This window comes from Aricia agestis, chromosome 17 (genome assembly GCF_905147365.1).
Source record: "Aricia agestis chromosome 17, ilAriAges1.1, whole genome shotgun sequence".
In the NCBI taxonomy this organism is placed as follows: Eukaryota; Metazoa; Arthropoda; class Insecta; order Lepidoptera; family Lycaenidae; genus Aricia; species Aricia agestis.
This window is the reverse complement of record NC_056422.1, coordinates 2,005,547-2,032,917: the sequence shown is the minus strand read 5'-3', so window position 1 is coordinate 2,032,917 and position 27,371 is coordinate 2,005,547. Positions and strand designations below refer to the sequence as shown.

At 38.1% G+C, this 27,371-nt stretch overlaps 1 protein-coding gene across 5 annotated transcripts in view; it reads right to left on the bottom strand.

Moving 5' to 3' along the window:
- LOC121735320 (atypical protein kinase C) overlaps positions 1–27,371 on the bottom strand; it is a 227,865-nt gene that overhangs the window by 95,075 nt on the left and 105,419 nt on the right. The gene's annotated exons all lie outside the window — the stretch shown is intronic.

Below are 27,371 nucleotides of genomic sequence, written 5' to 3'. Positions count from 1 at the left end.
TTTCAGAGGAATTTGAACGAAAAGTTCCTTTATACTTCACCGAATACATTTTTTTAGTTGATCGACTATTACTCAATAACTTATGAAGTCTTCTTAGCCGTGATAGTTGTATTTTCAAATTCAGCATATTTCCTACTCCCGTGAATTTTTTCACATTTCCAGAAGTTTTAAAACCACTTTTTTTCTTCACTTTAAAACTTAATATTTCACAAACGGATCCCTCAATCGAAATGATCTATGAATACTCATCATCTAACAACGCGACGTGAAAAAAAAAATCATCCCCGCTTGATGTGTACCATAAAAAAAATGAAGATTTCATGTACCATTTTGTCGGCATCATTAATATGTGCATTCATGCCAAATTACAGCTTTGTAGGTCTTATAGTCTCTGAGCAAAACCGCGGACAGAGAGACAGACAGACGGACAGATGGACAGACGGACGGACAGACCGAAACTATAAGGGTTCCTTGTTGACTACGGAACCCTAAAAACTAACGACAAGAGATCAGGCGAGATCTCCACTATTGTCTTACAAACAGATGATCAGCTAGTATTGTTCTAATCAAACTTAGAAATTATTTCTAGTTGTTCCAACGCTGACTCTAACTCACAATACCAAAATCGAGAATCAAACTGCAAATTACCAGAATTGTCTGACCTGTTTGCATTTTAACTACGTTTGCACCTTTGTAATAAAAATCCAACCTAATCTCTATACCAGCTTAGCTAACAAAAACATACGATGCCCTCGCAAATCGCAACAAAAAACAGTCTTTACCCGCGATGAAAAGTAAATTCTACTTAGTATAATTCATTCATCTAAATGGGAAAGTTTACAACAAAGAGAAAATAAAAGGAGGTCAGAAGCGGGGGTCGAAAGGGGGGTAGCGGAGTGAAAAATTGCCCGGTAACTTGGGCCATACGTCTGATACTGTTATCTTAATACTCACTACTATAATAAATGTGTATGGTTGTTAGGCTTTCAAGTAAAAACTAAACTCAGAAAAAATCTATACCATTATTACTACCATTATTATAAACTAGACGTTCCACGCGGCTTCGCCCGCATAAATTAGGAATTTTATGGAAATCGTACATTTTCCCGCAAAAAAAAAGCCTGTGTCCTTTTATTACTTGGTCTACTCTACATCCGTGCCATATAACTTAAAAATTCATCCAGTAATTCGCTAGATAAGCGGCTTCAAATAATTTTCCTGATTTTTTTCAAATTTTCCTCTGTTTCTTCGCTTCTATTGGTTTCAGAGTGATAATTTATAGAGTGTAGCCTTCCTCAACAAATGGGCTATCTAACACTGAAAGATTTTTTTTAAATCGGACCAGTAGTTTCTGAGATTAGCGCGTTCAAACAAACAAACAAACAAACTCTTCCGCTTTATAATATTAAATTAGTATAGATGCGAAAGAGTGTCTGTCTGTCTCCTGCCTCTCCAAGCCCAAACCGCTGAACCGGTTTTGCTGAAATTTGGTACGGAGATACTTTGAGTCCCTGGAAAGGACATAGGATACTTTTTATCCCGCGAAATTGTACGGTTCCCGCGCGAATTTTGGCGCAGCGGAGTTGCGGGCATTAGATATAAGTAGGCAACTATTGAGATGACGAGATCCACATTGTTAATCACTCATCAGCTTCAAAAGAGCGCTCATTGATGTGTGTAAGCATTAGTACCTAAACATTACATAAACAAGGAAAAAAAGGAAGGAAAATAGAACAGCATGTGTGCGATGATGCTTGCTACAGTGCTAATTATCTTTTTTTTTCTGTTTAAAAAACGTACAGCGTGGCTTCGTAAATTTTAGCTTAAAAAACAAATTCACTTGTAAAATTGTTACTGAAGATTTCTCTATTTTTTACTAACTGACTTCAAAAAAAGGAGAGTAGTATTTCCAGAACTACCCAGTTTTCGTATATGTTAGTCTATATCAGGGTCTGAACAAATTTGCCAAATTTCAAAAGTGTATGTACTATGTATGTATGTTTTTATGTTTGTGTTCGCATATCTCCGAAACTATAAGTCCGATTTAACTGATTCTTTTTTGTTGTACTAGGTATTGTTCAACTTAGGGAACACTGCAAGTTTCATCAAAATCGGTTCAGTAGTTTTTGAGATAGACAATTTTGAAGTCGGTTATTATCTTTTTAAAATACTATTATTATCCTCTACTTTGCTGCGCCGACGGTCTCCCTCCGTCATACGAACTTTCAATCAAGCCTAATGTCCTGACCCCAGACTTGTTTGACATTTTTACCCACCCCAAAAAGGTTTTTACCTCAAAAACTCATTCTACAAGTGACACAGCTCCTGCTCTACATTCGAACGGCGAAGTGTAAAAAGTTGATACCTTTCGGAGATTTAAGTTTCATTATAGTCGAGGAGCCCGCGTCCACTCCAACTTATCAGATTAAACTTCGACCAACTTGCGCATACTTGGGGTGTTAATTCTTTAAGCTCGAACACTTCCTGTTCATTACCGGGAATATTTCGACTCGCATTTAAAACTGTTTTAAAACTTTCTCATTAATATGTCCTTTTGTTTGTCAGATGAAGATTGATTGCGTAATTAAGGGTAGGAAAAGCCTTTTACAGTAAATAGGAATGTGGAAGAGCTTCGTCACGAATGGGCCAGTTCGACCAGATACCACGATGTCACAGAGAACTGGCGTAAAGCTTCAATTTTGTTGTTCAGCCGAGGGAGTGAAGTGAACGAAGATCTATATTCTATATCATAGAATATATCTTAAATCTATAACAGATTTTTGAGATTTTTTTGCCATTTCTTATCATTAAGGGTCTATACAGACGAACTGCAATCCAACCGCAAATTGCAGTTCAAGTGCAGTTTGAATGCAATTGACACGACTGCAATAGAATTGCAAACCATTATCAACTGCATTCAAACTGCACTTGAACTGCAATTTGTGGTTGAAATGCGGTCCGTCTGTATAGACCCTAAGTGAGTGAACATGGACGGCAGCTTTTGTCTACGATTAGATGCATACCGCCGTACTCAGAAACTAACATTACTTAACTGTAATTATAGGTCTACCAGAATCTGATGGCAAAAAGTGAGAAAATTGACTCTAGCAATACCGGGGTAATTGGAATGTAATATTTTGATCCTTTTTTCCTTAAAGCGGCTTAAAAATAAGCCGCTTTAAGGTCTGTATAGACGAACCGCATTTCAACTGCTATGCATTCCATGCGCGGGAGAGTGGAGCGTGCGGGCGGGTGGGATGGTGCAGTTTGGATGCAGTCGGTATGCAGTTCACACGACTGCACGCCAACTGCACGCCAACTGCAACTGAACTGCAATCCGACTGCGCGTTTGGTTTGCAGTTCTATTGCAGTCGTGTCAACTGCATTTAAACTGCACTTGAACTGCAATTTGCGGTTGGATTGCAGTTGAAATGCGGTCCGTCTGTATAGACCCTTAAACATGCAAATAAAAAAAAATACCCAAGGATAAAGGATATTTTTTGAAAATCTGGCCATCAGATACTGGTAGACCTATAAATGAATAATTTGAGATGAATAATGTATGGGGCTCATGTCAAAATCCTCATTTAATTACAGTTAAGTAATTAATATTTAGCTCAGAGTGCGGCAGTGAGTCTGTTTGTTAATTGGCACACTAAAGTCACTACGTTAAGATTCAAAATCACATTTATTCATAACAATTCACAATATTACAAATTAATATGAATTCACGATTGTTTAGTATGTAAATGACTGACATTGATATAGTATTTATGCATGTTGTATGATAATATGAGCGTTACTCGTATAAGCCATATATTATGTTGATGCTCGCGCATATTAATGGAACATTTACGGATTTGGCAGCAGCATCGGTGATAGTAACATATTATACCAGTTTCTATTAAAAGGCGAAAAATAACGTAGCTGCCTTTTATTTTGAATCTCAACAAGGTCAGAACAAAATTATAGTAATTTACGCATTTTAAAAAACCGGCCAAGTGCGAGTCGGACTCGCGCACCGAGGGTTCCGACAGCTTAAAGGTATTATAGACCTGAGTATTTGGTATGAATTTCAATTTAATACCTCTACGCGTTTATGAGGAAATGGGTAGTAAGTTTAAAATTATTAAAAAAAAATATATTATGTGATGTAGACGTTGCTTCGTACCAAATTTCAAGATTCTGAGTTCACGGGAAGCACCCTGTAGGTTTTGATTCCCTTGCAAGTGTCGAAAATTTGCGGCATAAACGGCTGTATCTTTTGATTGCGTTGGCTTAGAAGTTTGATTTTTTCACAGCTTCAAGGGACAGTAGACCTGAGTAATTGATATAAATTTCAGCTTCATACCTCCACGCGTACCTGAGAAAAAGGGTCTTGACAGACGGACGGACGGACAGACGGACAACAAAGTGATCCTATAAGGGTTCCGTTTTTTCCTTTTGAGGTACGGAACCCTAAAAATAACGATTTTGTGTGCTGTGAGAACATGACAAAATCGGCTAAGAAATAATTATTGTAACTGACTAAACAGCGTACAATAAACATTAAAATTGAGCCATAAAAGTCGTTGAGATGTCTGAAATAAAATTCGTAACACGTCACGAAAACATGTGAAACTCTCCGCTCGGAAGTTAGGAAGAAGGTTTGAAGATTTTCCCTTAAGGTGAGGTCTTATCTCAATCCAAAACGATTACCTTGCACTCAACCAAAGACTAAGCGTGTACGCATCGCAATACTCGTAAGATTCATTTTAGCTTAGCATAACATTGTAGTTTCTAGCGGCGGATCTTCTCTATTTTTCATGTTTTTTTTTAAATATCTTGCGAAATAAATATTAAGAAAATAGGTTGTTCGGTTCAGACCTTTTTAAAATAGATTCATTAACAATTTATTAAAATAAAATGTAAGTTATTCTTGTTAATACTTATATTTCGATGACAAAGAGTTTTGTCGGAGGTGAGTTTGTAAATTAATTATAGCGAAAGTATTATTTTTTATTAAAATGTTTATGGCTTAAATCCTTTTAAATATTGTGCTCTATATCTCATATTTCCTACATTTCGTTATTATATTGGAACTAGGTAAATCGGGTGTCAACAAAATGGGATTTGTTCTCGCCTTAAGGCTCTCAACCATATTCCCACAACATATATATAACCACGCTTGCCGGGTCACCTAGTATATTACAACAATTTGAAACAGCAATACAGGAAGACAATACCTAGCAGTGTGGAGACAATACCAGCACATAAAGTTAGGCAATTATATGATTTACAGTACAATATATCCCATTGTACCGCATTCCGGGATATCTGGCGCGGTGGCGTAGCTAGGTAACCTAGGAAATTAAGGCGGCGCTAACCAGTGACGAAGAATTTGGGCGCGATCGAGGAGTATTTAAATTTTGTCGTCCCGTACCAATTTACTTTTGCAATTTATTAATTAATTATTGCAAATCAGATATTGAGGGACTCTGGGCTTAGGGGACCCACCTCGCCTCTTAGTACGCCACTGATCTGGCGACATTCCAGGGGTCGACCTCGGCACGGAAAAACTATAAACAGTGGTCGTGTCGTCGGGAACAGCCCTGCCAATACATTTGGCACTGCTCAGTTGGCCTTTAGTTGGAGTGTAATTTAAAATGCTGGCGATGTTATAAAATAAAGTTGTATTCAGGAATTTATAACCTACGATGACAAAATATGGGCGTTATTAGTTTGACGTGTCTGTTTGTATATCTATGGCATTGTAGCATCCAAACCGGCGGGTCTATTTGTTTTTGAAAGCTGATATGATCGAGAGTTTTCTCAGCCATAATTCATCATCATGAGCTCGTTCATGGCTGGATTTCTTTTAAATACCTTAATCTATACTTGTTTTTTCTAGCATTAAGATTAGATACGTGGGAGAGCCATGCTTCGGCACGAATGGGCCGGCTCGACCGGAGAAATACAACGTTCTCACAGAAAACCGGCGTGAAACAGCGCTTGCGCTGTGTTTCGCCGTGTGAGTGAGTTTACCGGAGGCCCAATCCCCCACCCTATTCCCTTTCCTATTCCCTTCCCCTCCCATCCCTACCCTCCCCTATTACCCTATTCCCTATTAAAAGGCCGGCAACGCAGCTGCAGCTCTTCTGATCCTGCGAGTGTCCATGGGCGACGGAAGTTGCTTTCCATCAGGTGACCCGTTTGCTCGTTTGCCCCCTTATTTCATAAAAAAAAGTGTTTAAGCATCTCTAACCACACGGGGCCCCGCCGGGGTATGTGGGACTCTTCAGGAGCGAGATAAGGAAAGTCAAGAGGGCCTAGACAAGCGGCAAGCGATTATCGTAAACGACAACGCCACAAAATGTATGGAATTTGACATTAGTATTCGCTGGCGAAGCGATGACTTATATCAAATCGCATACATTTTGTTAGCGTTTACGAAAATCGCTTGCCACTTATCTAGTAGGGCAGTTTTACCTACTAAAAACCCTATAGTGTTCCTGTTCACCGCGATAGGGGTAGGCACGAGAAACATGAGATCTACGACCACAACTCTACCGGCGAGCGTCTTATAATATACTTTATTGTGGTGGTTTAGCATTACCGCTTGCCTCCCCGATTTGGTTGGGTGATATCATGCCGATAGATCACGACTGATATTTTAATTTACCTTTTTTTAACATTTATTTAGGGCGTCCCGGCCTATATTATAAATATCTTATCATTGAATTTTGAATTGACTATATTGTGTTTAAAGATGTCACATAACTTTTCGATATTTGCGGTAAAACGTTTATGAACATAGTACCTACCTACTGAAATTAAGGCTTCACCTTTTACAAAATAATAATTTGACTCTATCACATGATAGAGCAGTCGGCCATTTTGTTTAATTTTCACATTAGCCGCCCAACATCTGCCCTCGCCGCCCGCCTTAGTAATAATCGTTCAAACTTTTGACCTATATTTTTGGGTACTACCCGACCCGTGCGCACTTGACTCAGAATTCCCTAGTTCGAATTTTATTCTTAATTTATATAAATTTTGCTAGGAATTATTATGTAATGAGCTCGAAATTTCATAAGTATATCGTACATAGTTTGTTAAAATTATAATAGGTATAATTTTAACATTTACATAACATGTAAATAAAAATTATTCTTGTCAGCAACTAAAAAATAGTTTGTCTTTTACTTTAATGTACCAGATGTATAATTATTATTAGATATTCTGTTGGTGAATCGTAGTAAATAAATAAACAAATATAAAAAAGTAGCGTGTAACTATTCGAGGTTAGCTGTCTTTATATTCTGTGTGACTTTTCCAGTATGGTAGATAAAGACAAAGACTTAGTAAAATACGCTGTATAAATATTTTTATTAGAGCAAGGGGTAATAACATGTATGTTACATTATTTTTAGGGCACATTTTCTAAAAGTTACCCAACCACTAACACCGTACAAAACACCAACTTTCACAAATCCGCCTGCAAAAATTCCGCTACACAGAGCAAAATTTCACCTGCAAAACTGAATAGAGTTTACAAAAGTTCGAGGAAGCCAAATATTTTTTTGAAATTACCCTCAACAGCGAGCCTAATACGCATTCATTGCTGCACTCGGTTTATTTAAAAAGATATAATCGCATTAAAGAGCCGTCTAGCTGGATGTCTGCGGCCACGTTGGAGCACGAATAAAAAAAAATAAAAAAGTCAAGCTTTTATTCCATTTTTGAAAAGGCCGGCGTTTCCAAGCGCGAGCTGTCTACACACTCGCGCCATAAATAGTGGCTGCCATCTGCCGCGACTCGTTTTTCAGCGGAATCATAAGTGATTTATGATTCTAAAGGATCGCATGAATCATTAAAAAAATACGCCGCTGGAACACTGAAGCGGATTTCTGGGCCATACGAGGTCTTATGGTTTATGCGCATTTAGCGTGGCTACGTTCTTTCCTAGATGGAAAGTTGTTTTGTAAATAAACACGTAAATGCAGGTTGAGTGCGAGTTTTTATTACTTTTGTAGTGACGAGTGTACATAGCTAAACTTCTTCCATAAAACTTTTTCATATTATTTTGTATTCTTTAGTTAATGTTTTTTTGACCTGTTTACTTTTTGATAGATTTTGTCATTAACATTCAAATAATTCAACTTGATCATCGAGGTACGTATTTTCCAAATATTCTCCTTTGCACCTTCTAAACTAAAAGTCGGGCAAGCGATCACCCTCGCAATCCCGCAAGGACCTTGCTTTTCACCACAATTTGTTTTGCATTGAAATTTCAAGTGGAAAAAAATGTTAACTCTTTGATATACTTATAGTTAACGTGTTTTGAGTGAGCAAAACCAAATTCAAAGTCACACTTTCGTATACAGAAAGTCTTATTACTGTGCTAGTATTTTCAATCAAGAATAACAAAATCTATGGTGCCAATATTACAGAGCAGTCCACCCTACGTGTATCCACACACAGGTAGGCACGGTGAAAATAGTGTAGCACTAACCGGATTTAAGGCCGGTTGTGTTTATCACCGGTGGCCGGTACAGGGCCGGGTGAACCGGGCCGGGTAATGGGCGGGTAACTGCGGCGCAGGTAGGGCGGTAACCACGCGTTAGGATATTTAGGGACAAAACGGGACTAAACGAAGTGTGATAAATTGAAGTATAAGTTGTTTTTGACATGTTTTGATCTACTGATTTTTGTAACTCTTACTAACATAGTTTTTAGATTTATTGTTTACTAAGAAAATATGGGTTAAAAAGCCTGAAATAAACGTATTTTCTTTTATTTATTTTATTTTTATTAAGATGTTTAGAAATTATTGTTACACTAGAGAAAATTTTCCTCCTTTACAGAGCCGAGCGTGCATTAAGCGGAGCGGTCCCGCAACAGTCTTATAGAGTACAAATATTATAAATGCGAAAGTGTGTCTGTCTATCTGTCTGTCTGTCTGTTACCTCTTCACGCTCAAACCCCTGAACCGATTTTGCTGAAATTTGGCATGGAGATACTTTGAGTGACGAGAAAGGACATAGAATAGTTTTTGTCCCAGAAAAATGTACGGTTTCAGCGCGATAAACGAGTTTTGGCGCAACCGAGTTGCGGGCATCATCTAGTACTTAATATCCTGGATTTTTCTAACACAGGACACAACCTTACTTTGTCTTACATTATCAGGTAATGACAGTCACCGTAGTTATCTGCGGACACATCTCGTCGCACTAATGCACCGGGAGCCGGGGCGGCCCTAAACGTCGGTGTTTATCACGACTCACCCACTCACTGGTATAAATGACACTCATTTGTATCAAACATTTTAAAATTACCTCCATTATTATGAGGAGGAAGAGATATATGTGAAAGAGGTACTTGTAGAAGAGGTAGATATACGTATGAACAAAATAAGGAGATTGGGAGTGACTCCTAAGATGGCATAGGCATGCCTATTGCCTAGTTTGGGAGTTAGAGTCTTCATAGGATGTTGTAAAATGTTTGATGTCAGTAAAAATGTATTAGTTAAAAAAACTAAAATGTAAAATGTATAAACTAAACACAAGCGGTTAAGTACGAACAACGAATCTCTTATATTTCATAAAACAACACCACTTCACAATTATTATAGTCCAGTGGAAGCATCAAAGAAGAAAGGTTCTTAACTTGATTGAGCGTTTGGCCACATACAGTCACCCCTGCTTTCATCTCTTTCAGTTTTATGAGCGGGAAGCTCTGCAAATATTGTCTTTGCGTTTCCACCATAGCTTCGTTTGCCTTAAGCGGTCCCCTAGACGATCAATTTTATTGTGCAATATCACGTATTGTCCAATATTATTGACCGTATAGGGTTTATGCTGAACGCGCCCACCTTTCAATCTTATTGTCAAATAAATTGTTCAATACTGGTGTTCTATAATAGTGTACAATAAAATTGATCGCTTAGGGGCCCACTTATAAATGTTTAAAATATTTAATAAACTTAAGCAATCTTAAAATATTATTTTCGCAAATAAAACGACAAATGGTTTGCAAATCCTCAGAAAACCCCACAGCCTCGGGAACACTGTGCACACAAAATGCTTCCTACTCAGCTTGCATATGCAAATACTGACTATCTAGTTGACTCGGTTGTCCCCGTTTTCGGTAAGTGAAACACCCCCCATCCCCCCGGGCGAGTTGACAGAAACACCCCATCCTCCGCGGGCGAGTTGACTCGAACACCCCATTCTCGATGGGCGAGTTGACTCAATAACCCCATGTCCCCCGACGCGACTCGCCGACCGAACTATTTCCAACGAAAATATTATTGCACATCTTAAGCTCACACATTCAATTCGCTCCTCTACTTGAAATTCGAAAAATGTTTTCCCAAGAAAATAGAATGTCGAATATTTTTCCTACTTCTCGTACATGCTGTAACCACTCTGTTACATTATTGCGGTCGACAGAACTTCACCGATTGACGAAAGCGTTTAGTTTATTCGTCAGATGCCTAGTTTTGGAGAGTTTTTCCACAGATTTTGTGTACTACCTACTACACGCTAGATCAGGCATTCCCAAACTTATTTGTCTACTGCTCATTTTGTAAACATTATTATGTTTTAGCGCCCCCCTTGTTTCAATTTTAAATGCATCCAGATTACCCCTAAGCCTCTACACAACGCCCCATTTTTTTCTGGGTAACTGTCTAAACACACTAGGCCGAAGTTACGCGGCGTAAATTCCGCATGATTACAACAAAACTTCACTAATTAACAATGCTGATGTATATGTCGCAGCCGACTACATTTTAAGGTTTAAATAGCCGTTCAGTCAAACATCTAGCCCTTTGACTGAACAACGCCGTTCAATCACACGTCTAGCTTTTATATTGAATATTTTAGTCGCTCAAAACGTTCAACACTACAGCTGATTCAAAAGTCTAATTGAAGTAGTTCAGCGCGCACCGCTGCGGCGCTAGGTGCGTTTTATTTACAATATGGCGTCAACTAGCAGGTGTTTGTTGGTGTTTGTGGTTGTTTTTCGGAAAGAAAGTAGTTAATAAAAGTTACAAGTGTTATTAAACATACAAAAATTGTGGAGGCACATACGAGTGAATCAAAATTTCAACAAATATTCGAGGAGAAATTACGGGATTATGAAATGGATGGACGCAGCCCTCCCGAAAGGGGGGTTCGGGGGGCACAGCCCCCCGTCAAAACAAAAACAAACACAATCCAGAAAGTCCAAAAGTTGGTTAGGTTAGGTTAGACGTGGGAGAGCCATGCTTCGGCACGAATGGGCCGGCTCGACCGGAGAAATACCACGTCCTCACAGAAAATCGGCGTGAAACAGCGCTTGCGCTGTGTTTCGCCGAGTGAGTGAGTTTACCGGAGGCCCAATCCCCTACCCTTTTCCCTTCCCTACCCTCCCTTATTCCGTTCCCTTTCCATACCCTACCTTCCCTACCTTCCCCTATTACCCTATTCCCTCTTAAAAGGCCGGCAACGCACCTGCAGCTCTTCTGATGCTGCGAGTGTCCATGGGCGACGGAAGTTGCTTTCCATCAGGTGACCCGTTTGCTCGTTTGCCCCTTATTTCATAAAAAAAAAAAAAAAAAAAGGTTAGGTTAGAACTTAGACCACAACACAGAGGGAGCCGAGCGAGCGCAGCGAGCGTGCTGCAGCAGCAGCCGGCGACCGTCGTCAAATAAAAGGGGGCTCGGGGGGCGCAGCCCCCAGCCAAAACAAAAACAAACACAATCCAGAAAGTCCAAAAGTAGGTTAGGTTAGAACTGTGACTGTGCTGTGGCAGCAGCCGGCGACCGTCACAAAACATGCCTCAGATTTTTTAAATTTTTACTTATTGTTGTACTAAACTTATAAAATACAAAAATTATTATTATATAATATTAAGCCTTAATTAATTAATTAATTATTTTTTTAATTATTTAATTAATTAAGGCTTAATTATTAATTAATAATATAATATTAAGCCAATGGTCGCCCTAGTTAATTTGCCATTAAACCAGTTGGCTAAGCGTCGTCTAGCTGTAGTGTTGAACGTTTTATTCAACAAGTCGGCGAAACGACGTATAGCCGTGTGATTGAATAGCGTTGTTCAGTCAAAGGGCTAGATGTTTGATTGAACGGCTATTTAAACCAGTCGGCTGCGACATATATATAACTCATGTAATATTCTTACTTTTTTTTTCAAAAGAATACGTTAATTACTACTTATATTATAAATGCGAAAGTGTGTCTGTCTGTCGGTCTGTCACCTCTTCACGCCCAAACCGCTGAACTGATTTTGCTGAAATTTGGAATGGGACATAGGACATAGGACGGGAACCGTACATTTCTTTGGGATGAGAAGTATCTCATCCCGCATCATGAACGGTTCCCGCGCGATAAACGAACTTTGCCGCAACGGAGTTGCAGGCATCATCTAGTAAATAAAACTTTAATCAACTTTCTTTTCAGATACAACTACTTTTAACTGTTGCAAAAATCACCAAACCGCTCTAAATCTTTTATCCAACAAAAAAATTCTTGGACCTTCTACAACTAGAATATCCCACATTTCTCATCCCACCAATTTGGTCGGGTCAATCACACGAGGCCCTAGTAACCCGGTTAACGTAGAGGCAGTATTAACGTATCCTTATGTATCCTTCATCCACGTATCATAGGGACGTATGTATAGTAGAGACGTCGCAATGTCCTAATGAAAGTAGTAAAAATTTTTAAACATTCGAAATTTCAGTATTCTAATTCTTTCATTTTAATCTAATATATGGCTTCGATGCAGTCTCTTTATTAGCAAACATCATGTAAAACCAACCATTGTGACAATGTGCCCGAAAATCTGTCGCTGTACCACTGTGCCACAGAGGTCGTCAATACAATATGAATGCTTAGTACGTTCCGATCGATCAAAACTCTGTTTATTGACGTTGAGTGCACTATTCGAACCGGATCAAAAAGTTCCAAAGTTGAAGTAGAATTGGGGTACTCGTCCCAGATTTGTCATCTCGTCAATTTGGAGTTACCTACGGAGGCCGAGTTGACCCGAGCGACCCGGTAATGCGGCGAGTGTAATTGTGAGGGCAGGACGAATTAATAACGTATCCTTCGTGCTACATTCAATCCCGCATTGACGTTTTATGTAAATGGACGTCGCCCTATATTGAGGTTCATCCTATACCTAGACGCGATGCAGTGCAGTATTTTAGAAGATGTGAGTCAAAACTAAACTTTATTTAGTATACAAAGAGTGATGCTGACTGAACGTTACCATCTTTAAAAAATGAGCGCTGCGTCGATGTAGAGCAGGGCTTCCCAAACTTATTTACACTTTGAGAAAAAATATGTTCTAGCGCCCCCATTGTTTCAATTTAAAATGCATTCAGATGAAATAAATCACCCCCCAAGCCTCTACACAACGCCCCCATTTTTTTCTGGGTCCACAACGCCCCCAAGGGGCCGATACCGTCCACTTTGGGAAAGGCTGATGTAGAGCAAAGGACAGTGTTGTAATGGCTTAGATGTCAGAGTTTTAACTCTACACTAAAGAAAATATGTGTTGTGGTTTTCACAATCAGTAAATATTTTATACACAAGCTCCGCAGCTTTAATCAAATCGATACCACATTTTGCGTGTCAAGTACCGCAATGCTGTAGGCTACTTCAATACAAAATCAGACCAACTACTTTAGGTACAATATTATAAGTTTTGTAGTTTGTACCGGACCAGTCCCACTAGTCAGGGAGCCCTAGAACAATTTTTTTTATTACCATCAAGCAAATTTTTTGTGAGTAGCTTCATTTTGATAAGACAAACAACATTTTTATATTTGCGAAAAATCTTGAAAGTGGTAGGTGGTAGAAAGGTATTCTGTAATAAACAAAACTTGGTTGACTACGGTACCCTAAAACGGAACCCTAACCAGCAGATTTTTTGTGTATTGGTAGGTTAATAGTTTTGCAAATTTAAGAGTAATATTGTCCTATAAATAGAACAATCCATATTTTAGGACCATCAAATTAAAGTATAAAATCCTTTCTATCTCTGTTAGCTACCACTTTCAAGATTTTTCGCAAATAAAAATGTTGTTTGTCTTATCAAAATGAAGCTACTCACAAAAAATTAGCTTCATAGTAATAAAAAAATTGTTCTAGGGCTCCCTGACTACATGTACAGTTATGAAAACACATGATTTCAAATGAATGTTTACTTTGATCAGTTGTTATGGACTTGTGGCGGTACCCACAATTCGCCTAACATTCCTGCATCGCGCTATCGAAGTTTTCTGAGCGCGTCGGTATATATACGACAGCTGAAATGTATCACGTGGGCTTCGGCCTGACCGAGCATAACACCTCGCTCGGTCGGAAGATCTTCCTTTGGCCGCCACGCACATATTCCCACAGACTCATACAAAATGCGACATCCTTAGATGCTGTATCTCGATGTATTGAATGCATAAATCTTATGTAAATGTCATTGGGCCGGCCGAGACCGGGCTCTGTCCGTGCGGTGAATGGCCCTCGTTGGTGACGAATGGGACGAGTCGTCCGCAACGTGGGACGAAATAGGACAAGGGAGGAATGGTCAACCACTGCGGGGTGAAATTGAATGTCAGATGATACCTTAGATGCAAATGTGGCTTTAATTTTTTACAAATCTTATACAAGACCATTTATTTCATCTGTACCTGTATTTGTTTTACCATAGCAGCAAATTTCTTGATCTCATTTTTACGAATGAAGTATTGGAAGACTTTTAAAAACAATGCAACAACTATATATTATGTTTAAAGGCATAGACAGAGCGTTCTCTATCAAACTGTAAAATAAATTCGGCAGGAAATTATTGCTTTTTCTCTTTCTTGCGAGTTACCATTTTCATATAGATATTGCTAAGTGGACATCTTTAAGTAGTGGTAACAACATAGTCGGGCATAGTTATGTACTTTTATTAACCGACTTATAAAAAGGAGGAGGTTTTACAGCATGACTGGTGAGACATTTGCAATACTTAAGGAGAGTACTCTGTACTCGATTCTCATTATAATTATGTAATAAAATTAGGTACTTAATTTTTTACCAAATTTCCTTTTAAATAAATGAATCATGGACACTAAGTAAATTACGCGGCTAGACAAGTAGGCATACTATGCGACCGGCGCGGCGGCGTGCGCTATCAAAGAAACACCGCGCCGCTACCCTTCCCGCGCACGGTGTCCATGCTTTGGGTAAATAATTATTTAAATTCAAGCTACATTTACTCAGTAATCAATTGATATTATTATTTTATATGATTTTTTTTCATCTAATACAAGATGTTAGTGTAAGCACCGTTATCCTTGAAAACATCAAATGAGTCCGTCAAAATGAACAACTTTTTCTATGAGAACAATGCTGGGAACTCAAAAAAATCCGTCTTCATACCCATACAAATTGCCGATCCGGGCATCCGTATGGGTATGAAGACGGCATTTTTTTTGAGTTCCCAGCATTGTTCTCATAGAAAAAGTTGTTCATTTTGACGGGTTCGTTTGATGGTTTCAAGGATAACGGTGTTTACTAGTGTAAATAAATGTATAATAGCCAAATGTCACGTCGTCGAGTATTGAAAATGTCTCACCAGTCATGTTGTATACTTTTACTTGAAAATATCAACAGCTCTACGTTCACCGCAAATGCAATATCGCGGACACACGGCAAACACTGGGAGTGGCTGGGAGTGCTAAGTCACAGAACGCTTGGCCGATCCCCAATGTAATAATTGTTTGTTTTGTAATTGAACGTCGGAGACGGGCGTTATTGCTCTGTATCCACTGTGGCGTAGCTTGGCTTAGCGGGACCTATTTATGGCTACGTATTCGTATGGACGTTCGAAGAGAATATTTCTCTTCGTCTTTGCAAATATTTTTAAATGGAATCTTTAAAAACTTTCCTTTTGTGAAATGCCGCAAACAATAGAAACACAAAAGAAACTCTTACAACTGAATACGTCGTAGTTGAACTACGTATTTCAATGCGTGCGTCAAACTTAATACCTGTATAGTACTACCAGAGAATCCAGAGATTCATTGGCAGATGGTGGGCGTAAGTTACTTAAACTTGGTCGGGCCATATCAAGTCTATGTTAGACGTGATTTGTTCCTGACATAACCCGGCCAAATTACCTAATTTGGCCGGGTTAGGTCAGGAACAGATCACGTCTAACATTGACTTCGTCTTACACTTTCTTAAAGTTTCCTAGGCAGTAAGCACAGGTGTGCAGGTACCAATTTTTAAAAAATACGTTTTACATCGTCAGTCTAGTCGACTGGCAACTTTACCTGTAAAAAAAACACTATTTCACAAAATACCTTAAAAGGGGTGACAGACGTGCTGTTACATCCCTAGTTAGAACATTCCGTTTACTTAGCATTTCTATATTCTTCGATATTTTTCCGTTTGCGTTGCAGTTTTCGTTTAGCATTCATTCTACTTCAATTTATCGTGCAGTTAAATTCTGGAAGCCGGGCAAGTAAGGTGTGGGAAGTCGTAGTAAAGTGTAACTAATTTAATTTTGGGTTAATAAATTAGTTTAGGGTGAACTTTTTTTTTAAACTGACACAGAGGGTGCTGCAAAACAGTGCGAGTAAGTACGCGGACTTATGACTCGACGATCTTAATCGCCTGTGTCAGCAAAGAGCCGCGAGCCGGGAGCCTGGGGGCATGGTAATCCAGTGTGAGCGATTATCGTGTGTCACCGACGCGAGCCGAGTAAGTTCGTGAACTTAAAACTCGCGTACTTTAAGTTCGTACGTCTATTAGGCGCTTAAGGTGAGGCCAGTTCGAAAAGACTGATTTTTAAACTTCCGATCTGAAGAAATTATGTGGAATTCCCTTACATCAAAATTCATGTAGACACAAAAAGAAACAAAGTAACGAAATAACCGAACAGAATATTGAAAAATGGCATGGTAATTCTGTAAAAAAATCTTGAATATCACTATAAAAATACACTTCAAATTGGAACATCTCGTAATTTTCAATGACAATGATATTATTTTTTTTACAAAAAGAATAGCTTTTTTATAGTTCTAGCAAAATAACCGAATAGATTTTTAATAAATGATTCGGTCATTAAAAATAATAAAATAAAATATATATTTTTTCCTATTTCGCCCGATCAAGAACGCGGCGAGCGTCGTAACCGCCCTGTACAAGGCGCGCTGATATGAATGTTATTTTAATATCCTTAACGTCGATATTTCGTACTGACAGACATCGACCTGCTAATTCAGGGACAGCCTTGTCTTAAGATATTTCACATTTATTCCATAGTCAAGCCATTTACTGTCAAGATGATTTTTGGGTGAAAAAGTTTGTAAAATCGGGTTAAAAATTTAAATAAATTAAACCATTCCTGCGAGTTCAGGTTAGAATGGCAAGTTAAATAATTTTTTGCGTAGAGATTAGCCCCCGCGTAAGGTTGGCCAAGTTTAATTAAAGTAGGGAGAGCAAATAAGTTTAGATATTATTCGTCTTTGAACTAATTTTAAAAACTTTATAAATGCAATAATTTTCGAATTTTCAAATGTAAGTGATTTATTATTTCATTATTGAATACTACATACTTAAAATATTCGGGATAGGTATCATACCGAATTGCGCTCTGATGAATGTAGGTACAAAAAAGAAATTCTGACAAAAGCGACGTCTAAGGCCAAGGCCCACGCGTACCACAACCACACCACATCGCAACGACAAAATGTCGTCGAGCAGTGGTTACGTGTGTGAAGCTGCAGCGACACCACTGCAGCTTTTTGTAGCTGCGGCTGTCGTCGGCCGCTCGCGACAATAGTCAGTGTATGAAAATGTATGGCACCGCTTCCGTGGCCCGCGACAGACGCGCGCAGCCGACAACAGTCGTAGGTCGCGCGCGGTCGCGATCGATCGCGATGCACGGAATTGTACGTTTAAACTATTAATTTAATTAGATTTAAATAGTTAATAATATTCGTCTCTTAGTGCGGCAGTAAGACTAAATATCCGTGTATGGTTGATGTTTGGCTTCCAGACTGAAAGCTAACCTTTTTTACGTTTACTACTTAAATTAGTTAAGATAATTTCTGAACCAAAATTTTTCTGTTGCTACACACCGTCCACGACAATCTACTTCGGCAGTTTTCGTCAAAATTCAACTTCCGTCAGAACGGGTTCTATTAAATTCTTCGGCGGAATATTAATATTTTGTACCGGCGCAGATAGAGCCTATATAGATTTAATTAAAGATTAACCGAAAATTTCTAATAAAGCGCACAAAAGATACGAAAAAATGTTGTTAGTAAATATTTTTTTGATTAACAAAATACAAATTTGATCGCGAGCAATGATTTTCCTTGTCGATTTGGCTTTCCAATGTATATTAATAAGCCTGTTTACAGTTTACACGGAATGAAATTATGCTTAAGTTTATTTTGACAATGAACATGTTACCTCAATTTCGTAAAAATTAAAATACATATTTTTAAAGTGAAACAATCTTAAGCGGTGACCGGCGCGTGTATACTTTTGTGATAACTGATAGTTATATTTAGTTATCAGTTATCTGTCTATATCTAGTTCTAGTCATAAGTATTTTCACACGTGGCCTGATCAAAACTTGTAAGGTGGAAGGAGAGTAGACCAAGTAATATATCTACCATGTACCAACTCGAACGGAAGATCTTCATTCTTCATCTCAAATAGTATGTTTTAAAATATGTTTTGAATTTATTTTGTAGATAGACTGGGAAGTTAGAATTCTTAAATATTTCGAGGTGCAGCCGTCGCGGTATTGAAAAGCCGAGACAAATATTTCAATACTGACTCCCAACAGACCTCAATATCTTAAGTTGAATAGTTTAAATACAAATACAAAAATTTTAAACCTTATTTTGTTGGATATGATCCTTATGATTGGTACTTTTAAGTAGCAACATCAAAAGTAGCATACCATATTATGTTTTCTTAAGAAGTCGATTCGTCAAGCTGGACTTACCTGAAAAAGAAACAAGTAAGAATTAGTACAAGAAAAACATTTAAACACACAATTGACACTTCTTAATCGTTAAAGCAAAAATTGCCAACCTCAATATAGACGATTAAAACAAACTCTACAATACAAAAATACTATAGCGCAAAAGCCTATAAATAAAACCCGGAAAACATTTAAAAAATCACACGTTATAAAATCTAGAAAACAGAGTTTTGATCAAAGTTTCAGTAAACTGCAAAAATGTTTGGTTACCAGGAATAAGAATTAAGACCCAGTAACGGCCGTTCCCAATATTTGATCTATCTCTGGTTTTGCCCTACTAGAGATAGGAATAGCTCACAATTGACATAAAATATATGTCTCTAATGTCTAATGTGAGCTATTCATATCTCTAGTAGGGCAAAACCAGAGATAGCTCAAATATTGGGAACGGCCGTAAGATGTCCTATCTTCTTATATATAAAATTCTCGTGTCAAAATGTTAGGCCGCGTACTCCTCCGAAACGGCTCCGGGTACTATATTATATTGATAAGTGCATTTGTTGAATAAATAATAGTAAATTATTACAACTCGAGACTGACGGCGACCATTGTTTGTGCGACGGGATGGCGATGGACGTTGCCATGGTGACATACTTATTAAACACTTCAATAAAATAATACGGCCGAAATACTATATATGGCAAAGAAACGTTTGCCGGGACAGCTAGTAGGTATATAAAATTTTATTGAATCGCTGCCGTTGCCAGAAACCGCTTTACCATTAGAAGAGTTTATCTGCCTGCCTGCCCGTATTTTCTTCATAATAAAACTGCTAAACCGATTTGAATAAAATTTGTTATGATAAAAGCGCGACAAACAACTTTCTGTGCGATCAAAGCTACAACCAACATATTTTAGTACAAATGAAAGGAACTTAACATTTCCCTACCGCTATGTACTAGGGCAATCATGATAACAGAAAGCTGTACTGCACGGGCCAATGTCACAGTATAAATAGCTGGCGGAAGCGCAGTCGACCTTCGTCGTCTGCAGTTTAACCCACTTACCGCTGTAACTGAAAGTGGGGCCTTATTTTATAATTAGCTCGATACACAACTGTAACTATAAAATAAAGCTTTTTGCAAATTCAGTGTGTTACAAAACCAAGTGATATAATACTTTAGTTAGGGTGAAGTACGCTGTGAAAGTAGCAGCGTTGAAAGTATCTTTTGTTTTACTTTTGTTTGGGAATGACACTCGGGCGCTCGCTCATACAAATCGCAAAAAAAAATTCGCTCCTCCAGCAAGTTAGTTTTGTTACACCTTGTATATAATGCCTAAAATGTCAATCACAATAAGAGACGGGAATGTAGCAGAGAATATAGAGTGAGAAAAAATATACGAGTATATGTGAGAAAAATTGGCTCTCTATATATTGGAATTTGGCACGCCAATCCTTAAGCCTCGCTTACACTACGCAACATGATGCTTGGTAGTACAATAACGCGACGCGCATTTCAACGCCAGATGTCTGCGGCAAGTTGCTGAAAACCGTCGGAAACAACACCTGTTTCACTAACAGCTACATTTGGAGAAATACTTATAGCTTGATAGTTACACAAGTAGTTACCTATAATAACCAAAATCACAAAACTGGGCATATAAAGTTTTGTGACGTGACACGTATTTATTTAATGACGTCTATGACAATAGACGTATAGATTTTGTGTGATAACTCATCACTAAAGGTGCTCCCAACACAGCAGTTATATGTATAACGTTATAAAACAATGTGTAACACGATAACAATTTACAACAGCGTGTAACATTCGCTACAACATGTCAAAAAATAAACGTGCATTTTGTTATAATTTGTTAAAAAAAGTTAGACAACAATTGTTATCTAACGTTGTATAACTCCTATGTGCACCTACTTAACTTATTATATATATATCTCTGAGCTTAGCTATAATTCAGTAGAATGAGAGTTGACTGGTATACTATTACAAAACTTGCCAGGCGACAAAAGTTGCGAAGTTCCCGCGACGCCTTATTTACGACCCCCTTCAAATCAAACGTAAGGTGATTTATCTTATTAGGCGGATCCCAGTTGGGGTAAAAACGGGAAACATGTCGAAGTGGGATATTTGGGTCGGACGCGAAACAAATTAGTGCAGAGTGAGCCATGTTGATTTATTGAAACACGAATTTAGAGTTAGTGTGTCGCCGGCTTAAATAGTTGAGAAGGCCAATTTCCTTAAAACTACCTTCTACTAATAAAAAAATCTACATTGTTCGTAAAAATATTATGGCTATAAAATGTTTTGTCCTCGTCTTATATGTTGCAAAATTATCTTGGCAGGGAGAATAATAAGCTTCTTGACAGATGATAAGGAGCAACCACAGAAATAGATCAATATACATGGGCGTACCGAGGGGGGGCATCTGATTTGACCCCCCCTGGCCCAGAATCTGCGTAATTTGCCCCCCCCCTGGCCCAGAATCTGGGTAATTCCCCCAAGCCGTTGGAGTGAAATATTGGTGCAAGCTATTGTTATTGACATTAAATCCTGGAGATGTTGAAGAAGAAGAAGATGAACAAAGATCACCTTCGAACATGCTTGGTCCGCACACAATGGGTCGGCGGTCCGGATGCGGACCGCGGTCCGCCATTTGGTGACCCCTGATCTATATGACCTGATGCATTCAAACAAAATCAATGGTCCGAACCATTTCTATTCGGTATTCAAACGAAAACTCATGGCATGTCAACTTTTGTGGTGAAAACTCATGTCATGTCAGTCTTTTGAAGTTAAAACATGTCAGGTATTGAGCGGGAACATTCATCACGCCTTCGAAATTTTAAAACTCATTAAGATCGCTATCGGCAGTAATGAGAAACGCTTTTGAATCAATTAAATGCAAAGTTCACAGAACGTTTCATATCCGACGTAGATATGTAGGTCATATTGTAGTCTTTTCGCGTTAAGCATATACATTATACGTTCTTAACGCGAATAAACTAAAAAGTACTTGTGTATTTTACAAAAAAAAATTGACGGCGTGTGAAATATGCTTGAGCCACAAGAAAGACAGAACGAACCAGTAGGCCGATAGAAGTGTACTCAAATCGTTCTGTCTATTGTGCTTGAGCCTACGGTTCCTATTTAGGAAGATGTCATGATGACGTTGATTGTGTCACGAGGATTATGCCGTTTGGTAATGCTACAAGTACAAAATCATTTCGGCTGGTTTTATCGCTAAACCCCCATACATCTTCGCACGCGCGGCGCTCCAACGGCGCTGCCGAAACGCAGACTTCGAGAAAGCAAAATGAATTGCTCGATTCTCAAACCCGCAGAACAAATAATAAGCATACTAAATTTCAACTCAATCGGTCCAGGCGTTCCGCAGGAGTTTGGCAACTAACATCGCGATATGAAAATTTTATAGATAAAAAGTGTCGAGGTCAAATGTCGTTCTGTCTAGCCTTTTTTACGCCGAACGCGCGATAAGGAACTTCGTTCCAAAAGAGGATAAATAATAAAGATGCAAATCATTCGTCACGGCACATCGTCACCTTGACACCCATGTTTCCTCTTCCAGGGTATAAACCAGAAAGGACCCCAAAATACCTAACCATTGGTCTAAAACCTTGACAAATCCTATCGGTCTCATTCAATACGAGTGTTGACGTACGATATGATAGAATGAACAACGCAGAGGCCCAATGTAATTATTCCCATTCACCTGGGACAAATGCATAAATGCGACCCATTTCGCCCGATCCATACCCTTTGTAACTATAATGTAATATTGTTTCGTTCAATTACTTTTCACATTTAAATTTATTGTTTATTTATGTATATCAAACTGTGGCTTTGAAATCCACACAAATCTATAATAATTAACATATGAATTACATGGGCGGAGCCGCAAGTAACTTCTCGGATTATTATTATAAACGAGAAATATCCGTTACGTCTTTACGCACACATAATTACGATTTCAGACAACATACAAGTAGCAACACAACGCTGTCATGATGTTTTGGCAATAATTTCAAGAATACGACTTATACGTCTTTTTACTAGCGTTGTTGATAACTTTTTAACGTTAACCCAATAAAAAAAACTAGGCTTTTGCATCCTTTGTGGATGATTTATTATATGACGACCTCTGTGGCTCAGTGGTGAGCGCGTTGGTAGCTCAAGCCGAGGGTCGCGGGTTCGAATCCCGCCGACGGAACAAAAAGTTTTGAATGTTCCCGGGTCTGGATGTGTATTAAATATGTGTATAATATAATAAAAATCTTAAATATATGTATAGTATAAAAGTATTAAATATATTTCCGTTGTCTGGTACCTGTAACACAAGTCCTTTAGGTACTTAGCACGGGGCCAGACTGACGTGGTGTGAAGCGTCCATAGATATTATTATTATTATTTATAGAGTATTTTCAGAGCAAAGTAACCTCTCCTCAAACACTGTAGTGCCTGGGACAAGATTTAAATGTCCGTATGGTTGCCCAAGCACATACGGCATTCTCGCAACATAGTCGGCCTAGTCCAGAGGAAAGAACTAGAAAACAACTAGTCAACCCAATCAAAAAGCATAGTGGAAAAACTCAGAAACTGGGCTTTATACTCCTGTATTATGCTGCGTATATAATTTATAACGTGGAAAGTCGCGAGTGAGCCAAGTGGTTCAATTTAATTAGTTAAGGATTTAGAAGTTTGGCCCTGTTCCCCCGCCCCGTGCCGTAGCTGTCGGTTTGCGCCGTATTTAACCTACTCCAATTAATTAAATCCGTGGACTGGTTTATTTTTAGCATCCGAGAGAGAGACAGAGTTGCTACGCTTTCATTGTGCGTTTAAGCCATTAATAATATTATAATGTTGTTGTTTACTTAAACTTTTTTAAGCATTATTATAAGTAAACTCTAAAAGCGTATTAAAAGGTAGGGGATTAAACTACAAATATTAAGACCTGATCAACTGCTTAAATAAAGACTAAACAGAAGTTAAAAATCTACTAAATCATAGTCCTGATATTTTCGTAACATTTTCATTGGTGAAAACCACTCATTTGTTTTAGATCAAGACGAACTAAAACTGAGTATAGTTTGCAAAATTCTCACATATACCTGCGATTTTCTTTAGATAGGATTTGTACCCATAAAAAGTTTTTGGTTCACGTACAATCGCCAACCGCAAACAAGTAAGATACATTTTGAACCCTATTGCTTTAGTATAAGGTCTAAGTATGTTACTCAGGGCTTGTCATAAAGACATAGTCGGGACAGGCCACAGCCATGCTGATGTGGCATTTCTATTATTACGGCGAGGCGAAAAACTTTTTCCTTCAAACATATTCTTGTTATTTTCGGTTCTAATTGAAAAACTCGGTTTACTGTTGAAGTCTTGTTTTATTTTGCTGATTCAGACTTTCGAAACTAACTTTTTTGAGGTGATATATCTAGAAAAAACAGTTTTAAAAAGATGAAACAAGGTAGAAGATTTGCATTGATTTCTTTTAAAAGCTAATAAATGAATACTATTTATTTATACATATTTATATGAAATCTACCAAATTTACCCTTACTTTCTCTCTGAAAATCTATTAAACTACTACTATTAAATACTATTTATTTCATTCTCAAAACCTACGAAAAGAGCCCTTTCCATTTTTTTAAACCTATCAAATAAACCTTCTCTTTTTTTTCAATGAAAACCTATCAAATAAAGATTAAATTATTGTAATGTGGAATGTGTTTACATGTTGAATAAATGTTTATTATTATTATTATTAGAGGTTTTAGTGAACATCTCATATTCCTCTCTTTATCTCTCAAAACTCATGAAACGATCTTCACTTTTTTTCTTTCACCTCAAAACCTCAAACGAATCCTCTGTTATTCATTTTCAAGACCAACCAAATAAGCCCCTTTTCGAGGTACAATTTCAATACCATCAAGGTAAGCAATCATTACCAGCAAAGTAAGAGCACCCTACAGTACAAAGTTTATTTCTGAGTTGCGGCTGTCGATAATTAAATTAATACAAGATACGTTACGTAGCAAGTTTAATAGATCGTTATTGTGTTGGAGATAGGATATTATCAGTTATGAACTTGAGGAGTACGCAACTTCGGTACGCTAATTTGTTTAACGCAGTGTTTCCCAACCTTTTTCAGCCACGGACCCCCAGGAAGTCGAGTACGGTTTTCACGGACCCCCTTAATAAAAAAACAGCAAAAAAATCGGATTACGTATGGTGCAGAGATGATACCGCGGCCCTCAAATAAATACTCGCGGACCCCCAGGGGTCCGCGGACCACAGGTTGGGAAACACTGGTTTAACGTATAGTCATTTTACATGTCTTTTCTCATCTCTTAAAGCATCTTCATGCCAAATTGTATTTAAATCAGTACAGCCTTTTAAGCTTTTAGTTAGGATAATATAAATCCCGCCTAGAACATATTTCATAACGTCTATTAGCAGCTAGAATTTTCTAGCAACATTTTGCACCAATATCAGAATATATTAACGTCTCGGGCAGATGTTTTGGATGTTTTGCCGTCATAAGTGAGCGTTACTCATGTGCCAAGAGTCGAGTGGTTTTCTTTTTGTGTAAATCGAAAAACATTAACCCCTTTACTAATATAAAGATCCACTCTGTATGTATATACTGACGTTATTGTTACAATTGATTTTGTCCTTGTCTGTGAAACTACTTTTGTAACGTATAAAGGCAACTCTCCCTATTGGTTTACGGTGGGTAACTAAGATTGCCACTATGATTCGTGATTTATCAGCTGTTTATATCCAGCACAAGCAACGTCGACAATGGACTATCAATTAATTATCATACACGTAAGGACCCTGAGCCATGTAAGGCCACTGTAACGGGAAAATGCTTGTTATTCGTTTATTAACTAAATAAATTAAGGCGGGGATCAATCTCAATCCAAAACGATAACCTTGCACACAACCAAAGACCAAGCGTATACGCATCGCAATAAGATTCATTTTAGCTTAGCATTAAACTGTAGTTACTAGGGGCGGATCTTCTCTATTTTTCATGTTTTTTTTAATATCTTTGGAAATAAATATTAAGAAACAAAAATGTTCGGTTCAGAAGATTTTAATATAGATTTACTAACAATTTATTCAGATAAAATGTATAATTTTCCTAGTTAATACTTATATTTCGATGAAATGGATTTTTGTCGGAGGTGAGTTTGTAAATTAATTACAGCCAAAGTATTACGTTTTATTAAAATGTTTATGGTTTAAGGTATTTTAAATATTGTGCTTTACATCTCATATTTTTTTACATTTTTGTTATTATATTGGAACTAGGTAAACCGGGAGTCACGGAATAACAAATTGGGGTTTATCCTCGCCTTAAGAAAACAAATTATCAAGTAATGCTCTGTTTTATAAGGTATCATATTATAAATCTCTTTTTAACCTAGCTTCAATAGCCATTTAATAAACTTAAGTTTTGTTAAGCTCTTCCAAATGGCCTTGCAAGGAACACAGCTCCAAACAAGGCCAATATTATACATCAGTCGTTTAACTTGAAAATAGAGGTACAAGTATTTATTTATTTGCTTTTACTAAAACGACATTACAATTTCTTTCAATGCCCTGTAATTAAATTTGAGATAGACATAGGTTATGTAACTAAAAAATAAAGTTTTTCAGGGTGCGGAAATTACAATTATTGTAGCCTCGACAACCGAAGTCTAGAAACAGTGAGATCTCACTGCCACAATTGCGGCGCGATCGACTCGCCGCAGCGTTTGTGGCCTTAAGTTTGATGGATCTAAGTGTGTAGTAGAAAGAATATGTCTTACAATGACGATAACTACGACTTTTTAACAGTTGGCCTTCAAAGTAACATGGCCTTACATGGCTCAGGGTCCTTATATTACTAACATTAAGGGTTACAAGATACCTGCTAGCTTGTATATCTGCTATTTCGAGACTCTGCCAGGGTCATGATGAATAAACCATGATTGCTACAACTGCGAATTTGTTTATACAATGGACAATTGTCATCAATAAAGAGCAGTCATAGACGAATATACCCTCCACACGTTTACAATCTTCTGCATTAGCTCATCGTGAGCGAACGTGGCTATACATTAACCCAATCACCGCGAATCTACGTATCGCACTAGTTTCATCACGTTTCACAGTCTGTCGATCAATTCGGGTGTGTCAATTATCGCGCGGCGCGGTGCGAGGCGATGCGCGGGTGTGCGCGGCGGTGCGCGGCTGTGCACACTCATTTGCCACCTAATGCGCCGTGCTGCGCTAACGACCGAATTCCCTAACACGATTACCGTGTAATGAGACTGGCACGCGTGATCAGCA